This window comes from Heteronotia binoei, chromosome 12, assembly GCF_032191835.1.
Source record: "Heteronotia binoei isolate CCM8104 ecotype False Entrance Well chromosome 12, APGP_CSIRO_Hbin_v1, whole genome shotgun sequence".
Lineage (NCBI taxonomy): Eukaryota > Metazoa > Chordata > Lepidosauria > Squamata > Gekkonidae > Heteronotia > Heteronotia binoei.
The window spans coordinates 26,449,752-26,469,577 of NC_083234.1; the positions used below are offsets into that span (position 1 = coordinate 26,449,752).

General features: G+C 44.5%; 1 long non-coding RNA gene across 1 annotated transcript in view; it reads right to left on the reverse strand.

Moving 5' to 3' along the window:
* LOC132580086 (uncharacterized) overlaps nt 1-19,826 on the reverse strand; it is a 137,773-nt gene that overhangs the window by 59,951 nt on the left and 57,996 nt on the right. Inside the window, exon 2 of the long non-coding RNA XR_009556029.1 lies at nt 15,261-15,347. This is a non-coding gene — a long non-coding RNA (uncharacterized LOC132580086). The remainder of the gene's footprint in view (nt 1-15,260; nt 15,348-19,826) is intronic.

The window sequence follows — 19,826 nt, forward strand, 5'->3', positions numbered from 1 at the left end:
TCACAAGAGTTGTCCTTGAAAGGCCAGCTTCTGGGAGAGCTCTCACAGCCATACCCACCTCACAGGGTGTCTGTTGTGGGTGAAAAAGATAAAGAAGATTGTTTGAGAGCCACTCTGAGACGCTCTGATTCAGAGAGAAGGGCGGGGCATACATCTACAGTCTTCTCACATTCAGGGAAATCACATTCAGAAATGACTGCCTCCATCATAGGAGGACACTTTAGCTCTGCCCTGGATAGCCCAGGCAAGTCCAATCTCAACAGATCTCAGAAGCCAAGCAGGGCCAACCCTGGCAAGTACTTGAAGCCAAGCAGGGCCAAGCCAGGCAAGTATTTGAAGCCAAGCAGGGCCAACCCTGGCAAGTACTTGAAGCCAAGCAGGGCCAACCCTGGCAAGTACTTGAAGCCAAGCAGGGCCAACCCTGGCAAGTACTTGAAGCCAAGCAGGGCCAACCCAGGCAAGTACTTGAAGCCAAGCAGGGCCAACCCAGGCAAGTACTTGAAGCCAAGCAGGGCCAACCCAGGCAAGTACTTGAAGCCAAGCAGGGCCAACCCAGGCAAGTACTTGAAGCCAAGCAGGGCCAACCCAGGCAAGTACTTGAAGCCAAGCAGGGCCAACCCAGGCAAGTTCTTGAAGCCAAGCAGGGCCAAGCCAGGCAAGTATTTGAAGCCAAGCAGGGCCAAGCCAGGCAAGTACTTGAAGCCAAGCAGGGCCAACCAAGGCAAGTACTTGAAGCCAAGCAGGGCCAACCCAGGCAAGTACTTGAAGCCAAGCAGGGCCAACCCAGGCAAGTACTTGAAGCCAAGCAGGGCCAACCCAGGCAAGTACCTGAAGCCAAGCAGGGCCAACCCAGGCAAGTACTTGAAGCCAAGCAGGGCCAACCCTGGCAAGTACAGGACCTCATTGGAATACCTGAAGTCAGGAGGCAGGGGCAGGCTTTATCGGCAACCTCTCTGAATATTCTCCAGGCCCCCAGTAGGGGTCAGTTAGCAGAGGTCACAGACTCACACACACACATACAAAAACGAGGTGAGCGGATTTGTATCCTGCTCTCTTCCCTTCCATTTAGTCACTGGCCAACAAAGTATCCATAACATTTTAAGGAGGAAAAAAAATACTTTTACTTCTTCTGCTTAAAATAAAAATCCTCTGCCTTGAGTGGCTACATTGCTAATCTCATGGATACAAAATAAGGGATGGAGAGCGTCAGTGCCTCCCACCGATTTCACGCACCAGAGCCCTCGCAATGAAATCAATTTCACGCTGCACTTCCTGCACACTGCCACATTAATCCCTTTGTGAGACACGCATGAGCCACTCGGGAGCCGAACACGTGTAACGGCCGCAGGATCAGCATGGCGCAAGGCAGCCATTGTGGGAGACGGAAACCACAGAACGGGTGATTGGTCTGGAAAAGAGTTCCTCCGTCTCTGAGCAGAGGATTTCTTCTCTATAAACTGGGGGAAGAACACTCTCTTGCCAACACTCAAGTTTTCAAGACTGCTTTCTGGCCGTTTTCCAAATTTAAAAACCGCGGGATGTCAAAACTGGCTGCCACCTCTTGGTTCTAGTGAAAGGTTTTGTGTAATATACGTATCAATTTGCAACCAAAAGCTTTGAACAACCAGGAAAAGAAACTAACAAAAGGTCACCAAACATACTGTGTTGACTGAGTTCATATTGTGTTTATTGAGCTCACATTTTCAGTCATGAGATCCAGGATGGTATAGCAGTTAGGAGTGTCAAACTACGATCTGGAAGACCCAGATTCAAGTTCCAATCTGTCACAAATGTTTGTTGGGTAATGGCCAGCCTGTCATACACTCTCTGCTTGTCCCTTCTCACAGGATTGTTGTTGTTGTGAGCAGTGTTCCCTCTAAGCTGAGTTAATGTGAGCTACCTCACAGTTTTTCGGCCTCCAGCTCACACATTTTTGTCTTAGCTCAGGAAGAATGGCCCCAGAGCAAACTAATGTACGCAGCAGCCAAATCGCTCGCTCACAACTTTAATGCCGGTAAGCTCACAAAGCAGAATTTTTGCTCACAAGACTCCACAGTTTAGAGGGAGCATTGGTTGTGAGCATAAAATGGTGGCAGAGAGAATAATATATGCCACTCTCTGCACTCCTTGGAAGAAGGACAAGATGAAAATGCACTGATGCTGTTGGAAGCCACTCTGGGTTCCCACTGGGAAGAAAAACAGGGTATAAATATTTAAATGCACACATTGCTCAATTAATTACAGTGAAGGTTAGGAACTGTACCTTAAAAAGCTGAGAGCCTCATTATTACAGAAGGAGCCTGCAATCTGCAGAAGCCATTCCTACAAGATCACACAGAACTCTTTGCTGCCTGTTCCTGTTCTCTATTTCCCCCCCCCCCCCAATCTGCTTAAGTAGCCCAGAGAAGCTCAAGCTTTTTAGAGCTGGAAAACTAAACAGGGTCAGCCATATTTAGTGTTCGGCTGGGAGACCACAGAGAAAAATCTCTGCTATGCAGAGGCAGGCAATGACAAACCACCTCTGCTCATCTCTTGCCTTGAAGACCCCAAGAGAGGCTGCCATAAGAAGAAGATGACTGCAGATTTGTACCCCGCCCTTCTCTCAGAGAATCAGAGACTCAGAGTGGCTTACAATCCCCTATATCTTCTCCCCCCACAACAGACACCCTGTGAGGTGGGTGGGGCTGAGAGGGCTCTCCCAGAAGCTGCCCTTTCAAGGACAACCTCTGCCAGAGCTATGGCTAACCCAAGGCCATTCAAGCAGCTGCAAGTGGAGGAGTGGGAATCAAACCCGGTTCTCCCATCTGCATATTAGGCTGCACCCCCTGACACCAAGCCAGCCGGAACTGCGTTCCTGCTCAAAAAACAAGCCCTGAGACCAGGAAAAGGGACCAGTGGAGGAATGCAGCAGGCAACAACATGGCTGAATCCAACCCAGTGATGACATGCTTTCAGAGGCCGGCTGGACCTTCATTTTGCCAAGTGGCATTCCTAATGCAAAGTTATGCATCCTCCAACACACAGGAGAGGTCTCTTTTCCCCCACACAGACACACACATATATAAGTATGTCTTCAAACCTATTTCTGCATCAATCCTGCATTTCCCTGGCTCTGCTCTTTCTTGATCCTACTTGCTTCCCACCCATTCGATCAAGAATCACACCTGCTGTAAAAGGATTCTAGCAGCCCACCTGCCCATATGAGCCTTGGGTACCCACTCACCCAGCCCCTCCGGGAAAGGGAGGCTGATCTTCCAAACACTGCTAGTTTATTCTTTGAGCCTCACTTCTCAGAGTAACAAAGGATGTCTTGGCTGTGAAGCAGCATGACACAGTCCTTGGGGATCCATTATCTTATGACCCAGAGATCCAGCCACAGCTGCACAAGAAATAGAAACCAGAGAGGCAAAAACTCTTTCCAGCATTAAGATGCAGCAACGGGGAGAGCCAGTTTGGTGTAGTGGCTAAGTGCACAGATACTTATCTGGGAGAACCGGGTTTGATTCCCCACTCCTCCACTTGCAGCTGCTGGAATGGTCTTGGGTCAGCCATAGCTCTTGCAGAGTTGTCTCTTTCCCATGAGAGCTCTCTCAGTCCCATCTACCTCACAGGGTGTTTGTTGTGTGGGGGAGGAAGGTAAAGGAGATTGTGAGCTGCTCTGAGATTCGGAGTGTAGGATATGATATAAACCCAATATCAAGTTCTTCTTTACCTGTTGATTTCTACCTGTTATCAAACCCTACAACCTCTGTCCATTTAAAGAGTACCACTCTTAAACAGTTCCCCAGTTAAAACACCAGCAGGTCCAGCTCTGGGTGCCCACACATTCCCCAGCTTTGGTTCGCAGGATGTCTGCAGATGTACTGCTATGCTTCAGTGGCGCTGGTGGCTTCTAAAGCATGGGCACCCTTGTCCTTAAAAGGGCATGGTTCAAAGACTGGAACAAAATATCCAACGTTTGTAATCATACAAAACTTTCCACTTCCCCCTTTTACCACCACTAACACCACCCTGGCATTCTGCATACAACTATTGCTCAGAAACCAGCTGTTTTCAATAGGCCAGGAACTCTCTGTGATAATAAGTCACAGACACCAGACTAGTACCCAAAGCTACAAGAGGCAGATACAGTATGCTGAGGACCCAGACCATGTACCTAGATGTTTTCTGGTAGATTTTTTAAATTCTTCACAGCCAGAGTAAATCTCTGAAAAAATATACACTCTCTGGTAGATAATCTGAGGACAGAGTCTCAAAAGGATTTGGAGAAAAAGTCACCTCCTAACATTTGAAAATCTAAACATAATAAATGCAAAGTCCTCCTCTTTACCACTGAATCTCTCACATCTGGACCAGGCTGAAAAAGCAGCCAGTACATCAGGGCTTCCCTGACCTGCATCAGCCAGACTAGGCTGATCTTGTCACATCTTGGAAGCTAAGCAGGGCTGACTGTGCTTAGTACTGGGATGACCAAGGAAGTCCATCATGATGAAGGGGCAGGCTACAGCAAACCATCTCGGAATGTATCTCGCTTTGAAACCCTCTGGGTTTGATGTAAGTCAGCTGTGACCTGATGCCACTTTCCACCACCATCCCAGGAAGAGGCAGTCATTTAAGATTAATTCTAACCATGTTCCTGTAAACACAAACGCTCTGCTCCAACCCCCACAATACCAGTTTGGTGTAGTGGTTAAGTGCGTGGACTCTTATCTGGGTGAACCAGGTTTGATTCCCTACTCCTCTACATGCACCTGCTGATGTGACCTTGAGTCAGCCACAAGTTCTTGCAGAGCTGTTTCTCTCAAGAGCAGTTTCTGTCAGAGCTCTCTCAGCACCACCTACCTCACAGGGTGTCTGTTATGGGGAGGGGGAGGGAAAGGAGATTGTAAGCCGCTCTGAGACTCTTTCAGGTAGTGAAGGGCAGGGTATAAATCCAGCCTCTACTCCTACTCCTGTTAAGGAGTCTAGGGCACATTCTAGGACATGCTATCAACTCATGTAGAGTGTTATTCATGTATCTTCTGGGCCTGAGACTTCATGTGAACTAAGAGTACACCCAAATACAACCCAAACACCTCCCTATGGCTACACGTTGCAGAACAACATTTAATACTAGGTAGAAATGTGGAAGCTCATCTATCACAACTTGCCTCTCCAAAGAGTCACCAGCAAATTCCTTAGGGAATCCCAAATTGTGCCAGAAAAGCATGGTTTGAAAGTCGCTATGCTAAGGAAACAGCCATCAGTTGTTGGATCATGACAGGGTTGTCAACCTCCAGGTGAGAGATCTCCTGGGATTACAACTGATCTCCAGATGACAGAGATTTCTTCACCTGGAGAAAATGGCTGCTTTGGAAGGTGGACTCTATGGCATTATACCATTGAAGTCTCTCCCCTCCTGAAGCTCCACCCTTCTCAGGCTCCAACCCTAAAATCTCCAGATATTTTACCAACCTGGATCTCACAAGCCTAAAACTGAGTCACATGTTCATCTACACAGCTGCACGGTGACTCCACTGCTGGTATTCCCAAAACGTTCTACTAAATTATAGCTCAGAGAAGGGAAATGCAGCAGAATATTCAGAAGACCTCTCCCTATTTTATTGCAGTTCCAGGAAACCAGAACATAAAGCAGTTCCAGGCCAGGTTTTAGTTACAGTCTTCTCTACAGGCTGGAAAAACTGCTATGAAGGATTCCAGTGAGCCTCATTTTCTTTTGTGTTAGTTTGTACTCTTTTGTGTTAGTTTGTTCTCCTACTGTGTATTCCAAAGTGACTGCATCTTACATGTAAGGTGGTGGCACCAGCATCCATGCTTACAACCATACTGAGAGATGGCTTTCTAGTTCAGGGCAGAGCATGAGAATGAGCAGAGAGACAGAAATAACAGCATGAGGTGTCTCTCTTAGGTTTCCAGCTTGATTTACGAATTCTGTTATCTCTGCCTGAGTTGTCCACTGGACAGGGCTACCAGCCAAAAAAAAGGATACTATATTGTGGGTAGGGCTAGTCATGCTATACATTTCCAGCTCTGAGCTGGGAAACACCTGGAAATTTTGCGGGTGGTGCCCGAGGAGGCGAGAATTTAAGGAGGGGAGGGGCCTCGCAGCAGAGTATGATGCCATGAAATCCAACCTGAGAAGTAGCCATTTTCTTCAGGGGAACAGATCCTGGTCATCTGCTCATCAATTGTAATTGCAAGAGATTCCAGGTGCAGTTATAAAATATGCACTTGTAGAGGCAAGGGCTGCCTTCTGCAACTGAAGCTGCACCTCTATTGACCTAGCAAGGATTGTGGAGAGGTGAGGAGAGGTGGACATATTTCTAAATTTTAACAATGAGGCCCAGGCTCCAGGTTTGAGTTAGGAGGGCTAAAATTCAGGAAGGACTGAAGAACACCAAACACATCCAAGACAAACACTGGATTCAGCTGCAGGAGCAATGACCGACACCCCCCGCCCCCACACACCCCGCAAGCACACATCCATCCCCAGTCTTGAGGTCACTGGTTCACCAATAGCTTGCTCAGGAGAGCCAGTTTGGTGTAGTGCAGGGGTGGCCAACGGTAGCTCTCGAGATGTTTTTTTGAACATATATGAAGCTGCCTTATACTGAATCAGACCCTTGGTCCATCAAAGTCAGTATTGTCTTCTCAGACTAGCAGTGGCTCTCCAGGGTCTCAAGCTGAGGTTTTTCACACCTATTTGCCTGGACCCTTTTTTGGAGATGCCAGGAATTGAACCTACAACTCCCATCAGCCCCAGCCATTGGCCATGCTGGCTGGAGCTGATGGGAGTTTTAGGCAAAAAAAACATCTGGAGCGCTACCATTGACCACCCCTGTTGTAGTGGTTAAGTGTGCGGACTCTTATCTGGGAGAACCGGGTTTGATTCCCCACTCCTCCACTTGCACCTGCTGGAATGGCCTTGGGTCAGCCTTAGCTCTGGCAGAGGTTGTCCTTGAAAGGGCAGCTGCTGTGAGAGCCCTCTCAGCCCCACCCACCTCACAGGATGTCTGTTGTGGGGGAGGAAGATAAAGGAGACTGTGAGCCACTCTGAGATTTGGATATAAATCAGATATAAATCCAATATCATCATCATCTTCTCTTCCACAACCCTTTAAATTGGCAGCCTTCCTGGTCAACAGCAAAGACAGCTTACGGTCACGTTACTGGTATCCCTTCCCCTGTTCATTCCTGGTTTGCAAAGCAAGTCCAGTTTCGGCTTAACAGACTAACACAGCTCCCTCCTGTGCAGCAAACATATTCCACCCCTTGGTCAAAACCGAGTCCCCCCACCACACACATATATTTAGCAACCTTCTCGCTTCTTCTGCTTTGTCCAAAGCCATCTGTTATCAGCCTTGTTTCCGTAGAGTGCACTGGAAGAGGCTTGGGAGGGTGAGGGGAGGAGCTGGCACAGAACTCCCCTCCATTCATACGAATAGACTTCAGCTGACCCAGTTTAAATCATTCCTCCCCCTTCTCTTTGGTTGCCATTTCCTTTGCTCTGTGCTCCTCCTCCCCATCCCACCTCCACCCCCCAGTTCTCTTTGAAAAGAAAAGAGAACCTGAAGCCTGTTGGAGCATTTGATCTTGTAATCTGTCATAAGACACTTCTAGAAATCTTAAAACAGTTCACCCCAAAACTGCTAAACAAAATAAAAGCTGACTATTTAACGTAAGGATGGCTTGCGTCAAAGCAAAGAAAGAAACACATCCAAGAGTTTGAGGGTTTTTTGCTTTCATTTTTATTTTTTTGCAAATCTCGAAATAGTGCAAGCAAGTTGCTGGGGGGAGTAGAGTAAGCAGCAGGTGTACCGGTCATGTTTAACCAGAAAGTTTCATGCCCAAGGAAGCCAAGCAGCAGTTGCAAAGAGTCTTCTTGCATGAGAGGGAGGGAAGTGCAAACTGCAAGCACAGCTTGAAATACTGACACTCAAAGAGAAAAATCTACTAAGCACTACAGAAGATCCAGGGATTCATTTCAGAAGTGTGAGTGATTGATTTCAGGATCACTGAGCAAGGTTTTCAGTCCCTCCCTTGAACAGATTCAAGACCAAATGGCAAACTAAATCTCCTAAAAGGAGTTCCTGATGATATAGCTGGCTTTTAAAAACAGGTCACTACAAATTACTAGCATATAATTATTTCTCTCATAACTCTCTCAGCCCCATCTACCTCACAAGGTGTGTGTTGTGGGAGGAGGGAGGGAAAGGTGACAAGAGACAAGTATAAAATCCTCTTCTTCTAAACTCAGAAGTGCCCTATGAGATACAGTAGGCTGAGAGAGGGTGCCTAGCCCCAGACCGGACCAGTAAACTTCATCAGTGAGTAGGGATTTGAACCCAGACTCCCTGTGATCAGACACAGTAAATAATGCGCTTTCAGTCCACTTTCTGTTCAAGAGAAAATTGAATTGACCACTATTACTTTATGCATCAGTCATGTTCAGGTTGGACTGTTGCAATGAGCTGACTATAGGCCTGCCCTTGTAGACAGTCTGTAAGCAACAGATGATGATGATGATATTGATTTATACCCCGCCCTCCACTCCAAATCTCAGAGTAGTTCACAATCTCCTTTATCTTCCTCCCCCACAACAGGTACCCTGTGAGATGGGTGGGACTGAGAGAGCTCTGACAGAAGCTGCCCTTTCAAGGACAACTCCTGCGAGAGCTGTGGCTGACCCAAGGCCATTCCAGCAGGTGCAAGTGGAGAAGTGGGGAATCAAACCCGGTTCTCCCAGATCAGAGTCCGCATACTTAACCACTACACCCAACTGGTTCTGCAATACAGTGATAGCCCCCAGGAATACAGACTTTCTACAAAGTTACAGAAACTTCTCTGCTTGGCTGTCTCAAGAGAGTTTTCACTTGCCATATAACACCTCCCAGTAGTTACGGTACCATCAGCAACACAGGGCAGTCACCAAACTGTTCAAACACTCATTTGGTAACTTGTAACAATAAGCTATCCATTGTGTAGAACCAGGAGCACAGACAAACAGATGGCCCCAAGGAACAATCACAGACTGGCCCAGACATCTGTCCATCAATGAAGATGTTCCAATGGGGTCCCATTAGGTGCCACCTTACCTTAACAAGTTAGGCAAGCAGTGATTAGGGACAGCAAGAAAATCCAACTGTCCTTATTTACCATTCCCAAAAGCACATGCATGCTTATGTGAACACACATGCCTGTGCACCCATCTTTTCTCTAATCCATATGCTTATAAACAAACATACATGAACACTAGGGTGTTACAAAATGCCATTTCATGCAATGTAGTGCTATATCTTTAAGTAAAGGTTCAAATGACCTGTCTTGGTTGTTAAATGAAAGGAAGACAGGCAGAAAGTTATATTCAGCATACAGGAGGCATAGCTGAGTGTTCAGCGTGGTGGAATGCGCTGTCAAATTGCACCCAACTTATGGACACCCCAGACCGTTTTCAAGGCAAAAGATGAACAAAGGTGGGTCGCCATTGCCTGCCACCGTGCAACAATCCTGGTATTCCTTGGTGGTCTTCCATACGAATGCTTAACCATGGCCAGCACTGCTTATTTTCTAAGTTCTGATTAGATCGGGCTAGCCTGGGCCATCCATGTCAAAACAGAGTATTCAACATTGTGCATTAATGTCAAGAGAACAGTGTCTCAGAATTCATCCTTTGTTATAAAGAACATATATTTCCTTAGAAATAAGAACATATATTTCCTTAGAAATAGGGAAACAAACTCTGGGTGAAATCTATTTGAAAGCCAGTTTAGTATAGTGGTTAAGTGCGCGGACTCTCATCTGGGAGAACCGGGTTTGATTCCCCACTCCCTCGCTTGCACCTGCTGGAATAGCCTTGGTTCAGCCATAGCTTTCACAGGAGTTGTCCTTGAAAGGGCAGCTGATGTAAAAAGCTCTCTCAGCCCCACCTACCTCTTCTGCTTTGTCCAGGGTGTCTGTTGTGGAGGGGGGGGGGAAGGTAGAGGAGATTGTGACCGCTCTCTGAGATTCAGAGTATAGCCTTGGTTCAGCCATAGCTTTCACAGGAGTTGTCCTTGAAAGGGCAGCTGATGTAAAAAGCTCTCTCAGCCCCACCTACCTCACAGGGTGTCTGTTGTGGAGGGGGAGGGAAGGTAGAAGAGATTGTGACCGCTCTCTGAGATTCAGAGTATAGGGCGGGATATAAATCCAATATCTTCATCTTCTTCTTCATATGGATATATGTTATAAACATTCTTATTTTCATACGAAATGTCAGAGGAAATAAGACAGAATCTTTTTTCTGTGGTGGCACCACAATTATGGAAAGACCTTAATGAAACTTGCCCACTGCCTGCTTTACTGATATCTGGGCATTGAGTTAAGCTCTGAATAATGGCTTTGTTTCATGCCTCCGATTCTTCCTTTTTATGTTGTTGCTTACTTATTTGGTTGTTGGATTTTTTTTTCCTTAATAATTTTGCTATCCTGACCCTTTCTGGAACTGAAAAGAGAGATTACAATTGTTTTCAATAAAATAAATGTTAAGATAAATTGTATCTTTCTCTTTTTTTGCGCTGGGGCATCAATTATCCACTTCAAGCAACACTGCAGACGGTTTTCTGTCTGCAGCGTAAAAGGGAAGAATAGGGGAGCTTGCCAGTGTAACGCAGCTGATAATACAGAAAGGCTCGCTTTGTCTTTTTCACTCCTGGCCAGGCTTCAGCAGAGTCCCATGAGATAGCTCTGAGTTGCTTCTTTTTATTCTTGCTTTTTTATGTGTGGAGGGTTTAATATCTTCCCCCACACCAGCCAGCAATCGCTGGCACACAGAACTCTGGTTCTGTTAACGTCAAGGTCTTTAAGGGCTGCAGGCAACCCTTAGAAATAAGGAAACAAACTCTGGGTGGAATCAATTTAAAGCACGAGTTGGGTCCAGTAGTTGCTAGATGAAGCTTGACAGACAGAAACAATTTGGTGTATATTTTGACTGGGCCAGGAGGAAAAGCATGGACTATTCCCCCTCCACTACCCACCCTGGCTGCCTTCTCTAGGGACAGAAAAAAAGATTTCAGCCTAAATTTAGAACCCAGTATCAAGTAGAAATGCCAGTCGCCACATGGGAATCCCCTGGAACATATGAACCTATGAAGCTGCCTTATACTGAATCAGACCCTTGGTCCATCAAAGTCCGATAATTGAGAAGTTAGATAACGATCCTTGCTATGTAAATTTGCTCTTGAAATGTGAGAGTTAACAATTTCTGTTACTATTGTAAATATAATAATAATAATAATAATAATAATAATAATAATAATATTTTATTTTTATATCCCGCCCTCCCCGCCGGGGCGGGCTCAGGGCGGCTGACAGACATGGGAATCCCATGAATCATAAAACAACATAAACAATTTTAAATATCAGTTACAGTAAAAATTATTTAAAAGTTAAATATATAATAAAATAGGTGCTAAATGCTATAGTCGTGATATCCACAAGATGACTAGTTGGTTAGTTTTGGGCAGGCCTTTCGGTTTTAATTTGAAATATTTGGTTATAGTTTGTCTATCGGTTTTTGAGGATGTATGTATACATATATTTAAGAATGACTCTTCTGACTATTTTGTATGTATACAACTCTATTTTATGTTCGTCTTTCTGTGGTGTTGAATAAATTTTTTTTTTAAAAAGTCAGTATTGTCTTCTCAGACTGGCAGCAGCTCTCCAGGGTCTCAAGCTGAGGTTTTTCACACCTATTTGCCTGGACCCTTTTTTGGAGACGCCAGGGATTGAACCTGGGACCTTCTACTTCCCAAGCAGATGCTCTACCACTGAGCCACCATCCCTCCCCTAATTACAGGAGTTCCCCTGGAAAAAATGATGCCAGGGATTGAACCTGGGACCTTCTGCTTCCCAAGTAGATGCTCTACCACTGAGCCACCGTCCCTCCCCTAATTACAGGAGTTCCCCTGGAAAAAATGGATGCTCTGATGGGGAGACTCTATGGCATCATATCCCACTGAGGTCCCTGCCCTCCCCAGGCTCAATCTCCAGGAGTTTCCCAACCTGGATCTGGCAGCCCTACTCCCCCCATCCCCTGTGGGACCTGGCAGCCCTAGCACCAAGGCATTAAAGGCGCCAGTTACTCTCAGGACTAAGCTCCTTAGACTCAACACATATTGAGTCTAAATGTTTTAAATTCATAAAACAGTCCATCTACGTGGGGGGAAATGCACACACAAGATAAAAACACATTCCAGTTGCCCAGATCTGAATATTATGCAAACTGTTTGCTAACCAGATAAATGAAGAATTTTGCATTGTGACCTTGCCTAGGGAGAAAAGTTGGTCAAGGATCAGAAGAAATATAATTCTGATCATTCAGCCACATCAGAATCTCCAGAGGTTGCAGCTGCAGCTTCTGTCCTGGCTAGAACCATGGAAGGTGAAATAGTGGGGTTGTTTCTCAACACGCAGTTAAGCACAATGCTGCTTGCTAATTTTGCTTCTTGCCTTTGAGTTTACAAGGGAAGGGAACTCACTTCTCAAAAAACATTTTAAGTTAGGAATTGGGTTAAGCTAATGGTCAAAATGGGTCCTGGGTTGTACACCTAGTACCCTGAACAAATGGGCTATACAACACCAACTAAACATCAGCACAAAATTTCTAGGCACCTGGGATTTTGCCATTTCCAACTGGCCTCCATTCTCCCAGTCAGAGTTCATCCTGACGTTTACTGACTGCTAGGGCTACCATCCAGCAAGGAAATTTTCTGTTCACTGCATGCTTCTCTTTTTGCCTGTTATTTCTCTGGACCTCTCGACTGCATTCCCTGTTCCATTTTCCCCCTCCTCCTTCCTTCCCAATCTCTTTCACCAGTTACAAGTTAGTTCTTGGGAAGGAAGGTATTGAAACAACTTACAAGCCAATGACAGAGCATGCAGAGAAAGGAGCCAAAGTCTCCAGAAAAGATTTCAGAACAAACATTTTTAAAACATTGCCCAAGTAGTTTCTTCTCTTTTCCATTGGCACATCAAATTCAGCACCTTGGGCCATATGTGATTGAAACCAAGAGTTTTTAGGAAATGATAGTAGACAATACCAGGACAGGCAAACCTCACTCTTATTTAATCCCTCCCCCCCCCCCAAAAAAAACCCACTGGCATTGATTCAGACTTCCCCACCTTGGCACTTATTTAAAAACTTTCTACGGTGCTTTCCCATCCAAATAAGGTCCCTCTTCCTCCCTTCTCCCAAGAGTTAGCATATATATAGCACTGTGAAGTGTTCAGAGCGTTCTAAAACTCAACAACTCTGTAGAGCAGTTTAGTATCATGATGCAACAATAACAATAAAGCCGACTGGAAGACAAGACTGAGGCTGAAAGACTTTGGCACACATCGGGAGTGACAAAAAGCCGAAGTTTGCTATGTGGATGAGTCTGGCTTCCATGCGCCCTCCCCCCTTGCAGTCAGTGACCCTATTAAAAATGTCTACTATGCAGTAAACCACTGTTTGTCATTACATCTGAACCACAAACTATAAACTGTCCTCTGCCTTCCCAATCCAGATTCTCAACTCTGGTTAATGGCTCAAATGCATGGCTGAACTTTGCTCTGGAAGTCTTTAACTGGATTACAGATAAAGGGAAGAAGGAGGCAGATGAATCCAAAGATTCGGTACACGCAATGGCTCATTTGTGCAATGACAAACCATGTCAGCAAACCAGGACACATGCAAGTGGTGGCTTCTATAAGGCTATTTTCTACAAGCTTCATGGGTGAGGCAAGATTTGACATGGGGACTTTTTGATTCAGTGTCTTAACATCATGCAAAATGGCTATTTCTAGTACTGCCCCTGCTTAGGACACTGGTTACAATCAAGTATGAAAGTGCATGATTCAACCTACCCCACCCCTGCAATTAAAGTTTAATCTTCTATCCAAATTCAGAGAAGGAACAATGAGAATGATCAGAAGCTGGGGGTAATTAAGAGTGCTTTTAAGTCAGGGCTGAAGGTAAGGGAAAATGTAAACCAGAATAACAATGGTGTTCCAATTTACAAAGGGTTGGAGCCAGTAGGGACTTAATTCCCTTTTTGAAGCAACCGCTGCAGACTTGAGATCCATTAATCATGGGGCCCAATGAGTTGCAACCATGTGACAATAAATCACATGACAGGAAATGGTAGAGCCAGAATTATGAACTTACTGATTTTTCAAGGCCAGGGCAGAAAACCAAGAGGTGGAGAAAAGAAACAGAAGCCAAGCACCAGGTGGTATACTGGAGTTAGGAACATGCTAAAAGTCAGAGGAATCCTCTCCAGGAATGTGTGGTCTCACCTCACCATCCTGTTGCACTTCTTCTCAGCATACATGCAAAGAGAGGTGGGAGGTCAGGCATTCACGCTCTCCATGCAGTAAGACCTTCCAAAAGGCAGCCGGAATGGCAGGTCTATAGGGAGCTGCAACCCACTAGGAGAGATGCAGCAACCCACCTGAAGATCCTCAATACACAGGCTGAAGACTACTGATGTAAAGGAACCAGACTGTAGCTCCATCACTGAAGCTAAGGATCTGGCCAACAACTAGAAGAGAAAATGATTTGGAATCGTCACCTGCGCCCTGACCTTCTTGAAGGAATGACAGAACACAGCAGACCCAATGCATACAAAAATAGTTTTAAAAGGCTCAATTGCTGAGAGCAACAGGATCAGAGGTGGAATTCTAGTAGGAGCTCCTTTGCATATTAGGCCACACCCCCTGATGTAGCCAATCCTCCAAGTGCTTACAAGTCTCTTTTTTGCAAACTCTTGGAGGACTGGCTATATCAGGGGTGTGTGGCCTAATATGCAAAGCAGCTCCTGCTAGAATTCTACCCCTGAACAGGATCAACTTCTCAACGCCAGACGCTATAAGAATGCACACAACAACCTCTTCTACTCCTTCCTTCCTTTCTTCTTTCCTTTTGTGGGCTTATATTCTGCCCTTTCCCGCAAACGGGCTCACAACATAATTTAAATAACAATAAAGACCCACAAATTAAGACTAAAAACAATGCAATAAAATTGACAAAACCAAAAACAATAGTGACATGAGACACAATCCACTGTGAAGCTTCCACTTTAAAAGTTCTTGGGCAACCTCTATTTGTTTCAACAGGACTACACAGAAGAACACACCAATAGATTGCACTATAAGGGTCAGACCTGTGTGCCTCACATTTCATGGTCAACAAAGTTGCCCCTCCCCCCAAAGAACTGTCCTTGAAGACAGTGGCTCACCTTGCCTCATAGTTGGATCATTTTTGGCAAGCAGCTGGATTGATCCGTCAGTACATCCAACATCTTCTCATGAAGACCACCAAAGAACTGTGAAAAGGAGGGGAAAGGGGAGAAAAGTAGGTTATTTATCACCACACGGTACATGCAGGAAGAAATATCTGGGGGCAGGGCACCTTGATGTCCCAGATACCTTGCCTACGAAAGGAAAATATCCTTCAATCTTTCCTCACCATCCATCAGTTCACTAACCAAAAATCCTACCAACACTTCTCGTGTAGTTGCAACGATGTTATGGTTGAGACTGTTTGGCAAAATGGCAAATGAGGCTCCATAGATAGTTTTGCATCTAGAGAAGTTTATTCTTTATTATTGCAGTCAACGGACCAGTACAGTCCAAACCATCAGGACAAGTCAAATTAGGAAATCCATTAAAATTTAACAACTTAAGTTTCAATTTTAAAATTTAAACAAATTATATATAGTAAAATATAAAATACAAAATCCTAAATTATCTACCCATAAAACAACCCTTGCTCAAATGACCGTCTGTAGTTTTCGATGTTTGTAAACCTGTGCAAATATCTCGCAACCATCTAGAGCAGTATTTTCCCCCACCACCTCCAACAAATGACAAATACAAACTGCACAACATACACACACACACAGTATCAAATGCACAGTGAACGCTAAGCCTTCAGCAGGACTGCAGCAGCCTGTATTCAACCACTAGCTGCTGCCTATCAAAGCAGCCACATTAGTCCGCTGGCTGATAAGCAACACCATAATGATAGCATAAGCTTAGAGGGTTGAGACGCCATGGAAAAATTGCAGACCTGATGTCATTGTTGTTTCAGTTTCCCCTGGTGCTTTTTTAAACAGACACACAAAACCAATGTTTATTCTCCTCCCTTTGATCCTGTTGCAACTGAGGTCAGGTTGGGACATTCTGGGCTGTGAAGACGGAGAGAGGTGGGTAAGGAAATCATGGGGGTCCCATTTCAGATCAAACAGAGGAGGGAGGAAAGACTTCTGTGACTGAGAGATACAAAATTCAGCAAGGTCCAAAGACCCGCTTTTAGACATGTTCAACATTAAAAACATGAAAGAGTTAACCAGGGCTATTTTTGTAGGAAAAGCCCAGCAGGAACTCAGCTGCATATTAGGCCACACCCCTGATGTCACCATTGTTTCACGCAGGGCTTTTTTGTAGAAAAGCCCAGCAGGAACTCATTTGCGGGTCGGACCACACACCCCGACACCAAGCCAGTCGGAACTGCGTTCCTGTGCATTCCTGCTCAAAAAAAAGCCCTGGTAACTATTTTTTAAATATTATTTGGTATTACTTAGGAGGAAGAGCTGGAGGTACCTTCTTGCTCTCCACAATGCTCAGCATTGCTCCACAATGCCCAGACAACAAGGTAGTTCATGTTATCTCTTATGTGTTTAAAATAGTCATAATCCTGCACTCTTGATAAAAAATATTCTCAAAACAGATTGCAAGCTTCAATTTTTTTAAAAAAAAATAACACTTTTAACAACTCCTACAAAATACAGCAGCAAAAAAACCTCAGAACAGAATGGGAAAAATATTAATAGGAACATCAAACAGAAGAGCCTAACCACAGAAACAGTTGCCCACGATGAAAACTGTGGGTAAACCTGTAAAGGAGAATGAAATAGCAATTTCATATGGAGAGGATGCTTATATAAAGTCTCAGAAAAAAAAATGAAAATGTTTTCACCAGGAGAGCAATAAGAGCATTAGAAGAGCCCTGCTGGATCAGACCAAAAGTCCATCAAGTCCAGCATCCTGTCTCACAGTGGCCAAGTAGTTCCTCTGGATAGTCAACAGCAGGGCACAGAGGCTCAAGGCCTTCCCCTGATGTTGCCTTCTGGCTCTGAGATTCAGAGGCTAAGTGCCCTCTGAATGTGGAGGCTCCCCTCAGTGGCCTTTGACAGACATACTCTCCATTAATCTATTTATTAAAGCTATTTATTCCTGTGGCCATCACTGCATCCTTTGGCAGCAAAATCCACATTTTAATCTCTCTCTGTGCAAAGTAGTATCTCCTTTTGTCTGTTCTAAACTTACTGCCCATCGACTTCATGGGATGCCCTCAAGTTCTAATATTTTGGGAGAGGAAGCCCAGTAGCAGACCCTACAGCTGGCAAAACCCTGGTGGTTTACTGTCTTGTAAGGGTGCACAGAGGATGGTTATGGCTATGGGGGCAGGTTCACAAAGCCATTTTTCAGTACCCAGGGGTCTCAGACAATATAGGGCTCTCTACATAATAATCAGAACTGTTAACTGCTGGATATTAAAACAAAGAGGCAATCAGAGAGCATTTTTCAAGCTTAGTCATAAGAGATGGTCCTCTATAATGTCTTTCCTAAAACTGTGACACAAAGAGTTCAAAAAAGGATAAGAATATGGGACATGGATTAAGTTATGGTTTACACTACCTGTTCCAACTACCTCCATAAACATGAGAGAAGAAATATACAAAACACATACCAGATAGCACTTAATGCCAGATAAAATCCATCATATGCATCCACAATATTCTGAAACACTCCAGGAAAAAAAAATGTAGAGAAAACAGTTCTTATCTATGTAAGTAGTGATCTTACCTAAATTCTCCCAGTGGAATTATCTAGGAGTATACAGAATACCCCTATATCTTTCCAGATTCACAAAGAACTAATAACCTTCCTGCTTTTGGATGCAAAAAAAATAAATTTGGAAAAGCAAATTTAACCCTTGGCAAATTTTAATAGCTGCCATCAAAACAGCACAAAATTTGTCTTATGGAAGTAACTGTATAGAAAAATTGATTCATCTTTCTGCAATTTGTGGACTCAAGAGATACAGCACATTCCCTGAAAGACAGAGACTGACAAAATAAGTGGTCTATTTGTTTTCAATAATGTTACATGATAAAACACAGTAACTCATATGATTATACATTGTATGCCAGTCTGTTCTTGCTACATTTAACTGCTTTGCTGGAATTCTTTATCTTATGCTATACTGTAACAGCTTGTATTTTCACTAAAGGATACAGTTATCTTTTGATAACCTACACTGAAGAACATTATGAAAAATACTATGTAAAGAGGGTGCTTTTTATTACCACAGCTAGCAACCTTGATTCCTTCATTCATCTGATGCGTACCGACTGTCTTCAAGGGCAAGGCTATAGTCAGTTCATTGCAACAGTCTAACCTGAACATGACTGGTACATAAAGTAATAGTGGTCAAATCAATGAAGAAGAAGAAGAGGAAGAACTGGTTTTTATACCCCACTTTTCATTACCTGAAGGAATCTCAGAGCAGCTTACAATCGTCTTCCCTTCCTCTCCCCACAATGGACACCCTGCGAGGTAGGTGGGACTGAGAGAGCTCTAAGAGAACTGTGACTGGTCCAAGGCCACAGCTGGCTTCATGTGGAGAAGTGGGGATTCAAACCAAATTCTCCAGATTAGAGTCCGGTGCTCTTAACCGCTACACCAAACTGTCTCTCTAATCTGGAGAACCAGGTTTGACTGTCCTCCACATACAGTTGCTGGGTGACCTCAGATCAGTAACAGTTCTCTCACAGCTTATTCAAAAAAGTGTCCCAAAGCAGTTTCTCAAAAGGACTAGTGTGCCACAGAAGACATCTGCATTTCAGACTGTAGACCCTCCCACTTCCATGGTTCCACAGAATGCATGAGAAGGAATTGTTCTGGAGGACATTTTCTAAAAAGAACAGGGCTGCAGTTATTGCCTATGAAATTATTGGCATCCTTCACTGCATTGTTCATTGTATGTATTATACTATTTTGTTGAACTGTTTTTCAGTTTCACACTCCTTTATTATATGTAATACACTATTTTTCTAGTGCGTGCACTTACTTTGCTATTCAGTTATTACACTGATTGTCCTTAAGTTGTTTTCATTACATTGTTCCTATTATATTGTTTCTAACTATGTAATCTTCTTCAGTCTCAGCAAGAAAGTCAGACCAATAAATGAAGTAAATCAAATAGTATGCAATGAACATGCAATGAACAATGCAGTAAAGGATGCCAATAACAACATTCTAGAGCTGCCTGGGTATTACGTCATTGTGTTGTGTTAATGCAATGACATCACTTCCAGTTTCAAGGCAGAAGTGACATCATGGTGTCAGCACACTGCCTATTTGCAGGGCTTTTTGTAGCAGGAACTCCTTTGCATAATAGGCCACATCCCTCCTATGTAGCCAATCCTCTGAGAGCTTACAGGGCCTGCTTGGAGAATTGGCTACATCAGGGGTGTGAGGCCTAATATGCAAAGGAGTTCCTGCTACAAAAAAAGCCCTGCCTATTTGCATATCCTTGCCTTCCTAAAGCTCTACCCAGTTGCCAGTGCTGGGCTGGCAACCCTGTCCTCAAACTGTAAACCAACTTCTTAAGGGGGAACAACCTCACCCCAGACCAGGCCAGTTCTACAACTTCTCATCAGCCAACAGCACCTCTTCCTTATCTAGACTGCGTGTCAACTGACTGCCGCTCATTCAGCCCTTTTTACACCTTCCAT